The 7,486-nt window shown below is 44.2% G+C and overlaps 1 long non-coding RNA gene across 1 annotated transcript in view; it reads left to right on the top strand.

The window, feature by feature from the left end:
* LOC112078985 (uncharacterized) overlaps positions 1-3,270 on the top strand; it is a 4,421-nt gene extending 1,151 nt beyond the window's left edge. Inside the window, exon 2 of the long non-coding RNA XR_002895826.2 lies at positions 2,061-3,270. This is a non-coding gene — a long non-coding RNA (uncharacterized lncRNA). The remainder of the gene's footprint in view (positions 1-2,060) is intronic.
* Positions 3,271-7,486: the final 4,216 nt, after the last annotated feature.

The raw sequence follows: 7,486 nt of genomic DNA, 5'->3' as shown, positions 1-7,486 counted from the left end.
TTACTACACACACACACAACACATACACCACAAATTACTTATTACTAATCACTACACACGTACTTACATTACCACAACACTACTACCATTTACCACAACATGACACATTACTTACACAACACACTACTACACTACTATCCACACACTACTGATTACTCACACACACACAATTTCATAACAGTTACAACACACTACTACTACATACACACACACACGATTACACACACCTATACACACATACGCTAACTAACTTATTCACATACTATACACACACACTAGCACATTATTACCACACTACAACATTCTACACACACACCCACTACTACGATACTTATCGACACACCACTCCGTGCTAAGTACGACACACGCTAACATTACACAGACCACACACCACTTACGACATTCTAACATCACACACAGACATTTGTCTTCACACATTGCTGACATACCCACATCTACCACAACGATAACCACCACACTCTACTACAATTACCACCACACTACATGTACCCAACGTGCACACTAGTTGACTCGCACTCGTACGACTATACTATCAACCTAGCACGACACTTTGCGATACAACGCACACTAACACGGGACGTAGATGACCACACTACACGCGGACGTACATGTACCACACACAACTAATGACCGCACTCACGACGAACAAGACCACAAACCACACTTACTACAGTGTACCACACGAGCGGACACATTGACGCACCGAACAGTTACCGCCCACACTACACAGATATAGTCCACACACACTTCACTACATGACCACACACTACCACAGTGACATCCACTCTACTTACAACCCTACACTCGACTTGACAGACCCAAGGACTACATGACCGCACTTCGACGACATGAACCGCACGCGTACGTTACATACCCACACGACACATGGTGTGACCCCAGCGTCACACCAGTACCGCACGACTACAGACCGCGCCACGACTTACATACCGCACTCACGACAGTGACCGCCATCGCGACGACACGCACTGGCCGCGATCTACCAGGTACCGACACGCACATCAGGACCTACACGGTCGACATACTACAGACCGCACTGCTACTCTACATTTACCACACGCTACACAGTACCTACACACTTAACTACTGATGACTGATGACCACTACAATAAATAGACCTCACAAACACTTATAAACATCCCACATGTCTTACGTTACGCGAAGGACATTCTTTTGCAAACTCATTCACCATAAAGTCCAGAAGGTTTCGTAATTCTTTTTTTATGACAACAACTTTTCTTCTTTCTCCTCTCCAGGTTCTTTGCACAGTGTAAGCGTCCACGTAAACAAGTAGAAGACGTTGGATGTAAGGGAGAGCGTGTCTTCCAACTGGATAGCTTAGTAATCTAACCTTTTACTATCAGCTAACCTAATCGCTCTATCCCACCATTCTCCTACCAATCGCCAGGATTGACTTCGAAGTCCCATGGTGGATTGACTTAGCTTCCTGGAGCAAAGGACAAACAACAGTGATATCACTGCTTTATAATAATAGATTTTCCTTGTGGTTGTCTTTTCTATTGTTTGTCTCTTGATCTTATCGTTCTCAATCTCTCCTCTACTACATTACCACACTCTACTACATTACCACACACTACTACATTACCACACTCTACTACGTTACCACACACTACTACATTACCACACTCTACTACGTTACCACACTCTACTACATTACCACACTCTACTACATTACCACACACTACTACATTACCACACTCTACTACGTTACCACACAATACTACGTTACCACACTCTACTACGTTACCACACAATACTACGTTACCACACTCTACTACGTTACCACACTCTACTACGTTACCACACTCTACTACGTTACCACACACTACTACATTACCACACAATACTACATTACCACACTCTACTACATTACCACACTCTACTACATTACCACACTCTACTACATTACCACACACGCACTGAATTACTTTCCTCTACACATCACCACAGTCAGACGGCTAGTTTCTATGACAACAGACCTTTCTGTTGTTCCCTCCCAGGTGAAGAGTGTCCACTGTAAAGCAGGAGAGACGGTTGGAGAGGGAGACCTTCTGGTCCAACTGGAGTAGCATCTAACCTCCGACCTCTAACCTCTGCCCTCCCACCTCTGACCTCGCTCGCCAGGGATTGGCTTCGAAGTCCGGTTGAAGGAATTCTGGGACAAAGGAATGAACAGGATACTTGTAGACTAGATGGACCGTTCCCCAGTCTGTCCTTGTTGTTTTGTTCTGGTGTTTTGGTCTTCCTGTGGTACTAGTAGGCTACACTCTCCAGTATTGGCTTCTGGGATTCGCTCGTTCTAGGAATTTTCCACGCAAAAACTRAAAAACAAGATGGACGCTGTGGACCTGTTTTAGTGCCTTCAGCCTCTGAAAGGAGGATTGTCCTGTTAAATATGACGAATACTGTATATATCACTTAGCTACATGTCACTAATCATGTGTAATGTACTTCCTCGCTAGCCTGGTCTCAGATCTGTTTGTGCCATCTTGCCAGGACATCTGGGACCAGGCTAGCGCCTCACATTTCAATGTAATGAAACACTTGTGTATCAGAGGTTAGGAACCTGGTTATAGTAAAAGGCTACTCCCTTGGGTGGAGTTGCGTTTGTCCTTTTTAAAGGACGTCTCTCAACCCCTTTGACATTGTAAAGAAATAATGCATTCAGGTGAGACGTTGTGGATGAGGGGACATGCTCATGAATATTCATTTTGGGGGCGGGTAAATGTAGTTGTACCTGATACCCAACACTCTCTCACTGAAGTATACTTACCAGAAGTCCACTGGCACGCTCTGATAATAACATGATGTGCATCGCGAGCAAATACGGCTCTGGAAAGTTAGCTCACAGTTATGTGCTGACTTCCTGACATCTATTGCCACCTGCAGTGTAAGTTCAAATCCCTTATGGGGGGGGGGTTTGAAATGTGGACTCATATTTACTGCGGTATTGTTGTTGGGAGGAAAGTGAAATCATCACCTTGTAAATGAAGGAGCTCAACTCAATCCAACCCGTGCCAGTGTTTACGCACTATCTTCTTCTTTCCAATGGTCAAATGAACTCACAGACTGGTCTTGGGTACTGAGTATGAAAACCTACAACTACTACCGGGCGACCCCTCTCACAGGTATCTTTCACTTTTCACAATTACAAGTGTGTTGTGTGTGGTCACGGGATGAATATAGGAAATAAAGGATTTGAAGAACAAATATATCTTCCCCAGTTGGGATTAGAACTCACAACCATTGAACTATGAGCCAACTGTAGCAGACTGCAGCACCGATCAGTCAAGTTAACATGACCACTGTCGTCTATTGTTAGATGGATGTAGCTATGAATACAGTTTGAAGTCGGAAGTTTACATACACCTCAGCCTAATACATTATAACTCAGTTTTTCACAATTCTTGACATTTAATCCTAGTAAGAATTCCCTGTTTAGGTCAATTAGGATCACCACTTTATTTTAAGAATGTGAAATGTCAGAATAATAGTAGAGAGATATGATTTATTTCAGCTTTTATTTCTTTCATCACATTCACGGGGTCAGAAGTTTACATACACTCAATTAGTATTTGGTAGCATTGCCTTTAAATTGTTTAACTTGGGTCAAACACTTCAGGTAGCCTTCCACAAGCTTCTCACAATAAGTTGGGTGAATTTTGGCCCATTCCTCCTGACAGAGCTGGTGTAACTGAGTCGGGTTTGTAGGCCTCCTATTGGATTGAGGTCAGGGCTTTGTGATGGCCACTCCAATACCTTGATTTTGTCAAGGTCCTTAACCATTTTACCACAACGTTGGAAGTATGCTTGGGGTCATTGTCCATTTGGAAGGCCATTTGCGACCAAGCTTTAACTTCCTGACTGATGTCTTGAGATGTTGCTTCAATATATCCACATAATTTTCCTGCCTCATGATGCCATCTATTTTGTGAAGTGCAGCAGTCCCTACTGCTGCAAAGCACCCCCACAACATGATGCTGCCACCCCGTGCTTCACGGTTGGGATGGTGTTCTTCGGCTTGCAAGCATCCCCCTTTTTCCTCCAAACATAACAATGGTCATTATGGCCAAACAGTTCTATTTTTGTTTCATCAGACCAGAGGACATTTCTCCAAAAAGTACGATCTTTGTCCCCATGTGCAGTTGCAAACCTTAGTCTGGCATTTTTATGGCGGTTTTGGAGCAGTGGCTTCTTCCTTGCTGAGTGGCCTTTCAGGTTATGTTGATAAGGACTCGTTTTACTGTAGATATGATACTTTTGTACCTGTTTCCTCCAGCATCTTCACAAGGTCCTTTGCTGCTGTTCTGGGATTGATTTGCACTTTTTGCACCAAAGTATGTTCATCTCTAGGAGAACAGAACATGTCTCCTTCCTGAGCTGTATGATGGTTGCGTGGTCCCATGGTGTTTATACTTGCGTACTATTGTTTGTACAGATGAACGAGGTACCTTCAGGCGTTTTGTAAATTGCTCCCAGGATGAACCAGACTTGTCTACATTTTTTTTCCTGAGGTCTTGGTTGATTTTCTTTTGATTTTTCCCCATGATGTCAAGCAAAGAGGCACTGAGTTTGAAGGTAGGCATTGAAATACATCCACAGGTACACCTCCAACTGACTCAAATGATGTCAATTAGCCTATCAGAAGCTTCTAAAGCCATGACATACTTTTCTGGAATTTTCCAAGCTGTTTAAAGGCACAGTCAACTTAGTGTATGTAAACTTCTGACCCACTGGAATTGTAATACAGTGAATTTAAGTGAAATAATCTGTTTGTCTGTAAACATTTGTTGGAAAAATGACTCGTCTGCACAAAGTAGATGTCCTAACCGACTTGCCAAAAATTATAGTTTGTTAACAATAAATTTGTGGAGTGGTTGAAAAACGAGTTTTAATGACTCCAACCTAATTGTATGTAAACGTCCGACAACTGTATATACGTATAATTCTTATTTTTCTTGGTATACCAGATTGATGTGTGAAACGGTAAGCAAAAACGTTGAATTTGGTCATATGTGCCTTTACTGCCTTATGTATGTTGTGTAACGTCAGTATTCAAGGAAGCATCATGCTAAATATGTTGGCACCCTCCACAACCTGCATCTAGAAGGGAGTGGATTTCATACTGAACCCCTCCCTTTGATGACGTAGGGCCGCCTCTACATCACCATTTCAATGGTAGAGTTGAACCACTAGGGACAAGGAGATAAGTTATATCACTTTTGCAACAAACTGTCAAAATGAAGACCAGGATGACGTGTTTCACTATAACTAAGCCTCAAACATCCAGTTTTTTGTCTTGAAAGTTACTCTTTAAATAATGTAGGGACTGGTAGAGGGTGTGGACATACTGTAGGACTGGTGAGGGGTTGGACGTACTGTAGGGACTGGGTAGAGGGTGGACGTACTGTAGGGACTGGTAGAGGGGTTGGACGTCCTGTAGGGACTGGTAGAGGGTTTGGACGTACTGTAGGGACTGGTGGAGGGGTTGGACGTACTGTAGGGACTGGTAGAGGGGTTGGGCGTACTGGTAGACTGGAGTGGAGGGGTTGGACGTACTGTAGGGGCTGGTAGAGGGTTGGACGTACTGTAGGGACTGTGTAGAGGGGTTGGACGTACTGTAGGGACTGGTAGAGGGGTTGGACGTACTGTAGGGACTGGTAGAGGAGTTGGACGTACTGTAGGGACTGGTAGAGGGGTTGGACGTACTGTAGGACTGGTAGAGGGGTTGGACGTACGTTAGGGACTGGTAGAGGGGTTGGACGTATCGATCTCGCTCCTCACACACTCCATACTCTCCCTCATACACCCCAGTGGACCTTTATAGATCGGTTTTGGTTCTATATTGCCTGTGCTTATGTCCCAAATGGCACTCTATGGGCCCTGGTCAAAAGTAGTGCACTTCATAGGATGCTGCTTGTCAGTGTGTGGTGCTTCCATCCCATACTGAGGATGCTGCATGTTCTGTAATGGTGAAACCCCCGACCAGAACAGGACATATGGTTCTGTGACATCATTACCCAGGGGTTCCTCTAGAGCACAGGTGTCAAACTCATTCCACGGAGGGCCGAGTGTCTGCGGGTTTTCGCTCCTCCCTTGTACTTGATTGATGAATTAACATCACTAATTAGTTAGGAACTCCCCACACCTGGTTGTCTAGGGCTTTATTGAAAGGAAAAACCAAAAACCTGCAGACACTAGGCCCTCCGTGGAATGAGTTTGACACCCCTGCTCTAGAGGAAGCCTACCTTTTTATATATCCTGTGCGTTGTGTCGCCTGTGGAGACTTGATTGCTTTAGAGTGTAAAATGTGTATTTTATCTGATTTACCTAGCCTGAGTCCCAGATCTGTTTTGTGCTGTAAAKCCAACTACTATTGGCATCATGTCATGTGTAGTTGACTAAACAGATCTGGGACTCAGCAGATTGGCTGCTTGGTATCAAAGATCAGGACTCACAGTACAGCAGAGCTCTGAATGAGACGCCAGGCTTTATGGAATGTAGACTTACACCTCTARATCATGATATGTTTGTACTGGTTTTTGGAGCTCATTTTGTAATAAAAGAGAGATGATTGGAACGATGTTGAACTACACGGTCTGACTCAGATGTACCAAAGCTGAACCACAGAATAGATTTCCTTGTTTTATATATCAACAGATTTCTTTAACATATTTCTACTAATCATGAACAAAATATTTCCCCACGGAACAATGTATTCAGTGACTGAAGGCATGTGATGTCCTTTTCACAGAGCACTGTGGTTGGCTTAACTCGGGGGTCAGGTAGGTGCTGGGGGTCATCGTCATGGTTACCAGATGCACACTGTTTTGATTGGAGGTACTTCACTCGGAACCAAAAACATCAGGAAGCATCTGAAAAGCTGTCTCTTAGCTCGTTATGTTCCATTAACAACACCCTCTGCTGTCTTCAGTTTTCACTCAGACAACACCCTCTGCTGCTCTTCAGTTTTCACTCAGACACACCCTCTGCTGCTCTTCAGTTTTCACTCAGACAACACCCTCTGCTGCTCTTCAGTTTTCACTCAGACACAACCCTCTGCTGCTCTTCAGTTTTCACTCAGACAACACCCTCTGCTGCTCTTCAGTTTTCACTCAGACCACACCCTCTGCTGCTCTTCAGTTTTCACTCAGACAACACCCTCTGCTGCTCTTCAGTTTTCACTCAGACAACACCCTCTGCTGCTCTTCAGTTTTCACTCAGACAACACCTCTGCTGCTCTTCTTTTCACAACACATCTGCTGCTCTTCAGTTTTCACTCAGACAACACCTCTGCTGCTCTTCAGTTTTCACTCAGACAACACCCTCTGCTGCTCTTCAGTTTTCCACTTCAGACACAGCCTCTGCTGCTCTTCCAGTTTTCACTAGACAACCACCCTCTGCTGCCTCTTCAGTTTTCAACTAG

The sequence above is a fragment of the Salvelinus sp. IW2-2015 genome, unplaced genomic scaffold (genome assembly GCF_002910315.2).
Source record: "Salvelinus sp. IW2-2015 unplaced genomic scaffold, ASM291031v2 Un_scaffold6641, whole genome shotgun sequence".
NCBI lineage: Eukaryota > Metazoa > Chordata > Actinopteri > Salmoniformes > Salmonidae > Salvelinus > Salvelinus sp. IW2-2015.
This window is presented reverse-complemented; position numbering and strand designations above follow the sequence as displayed.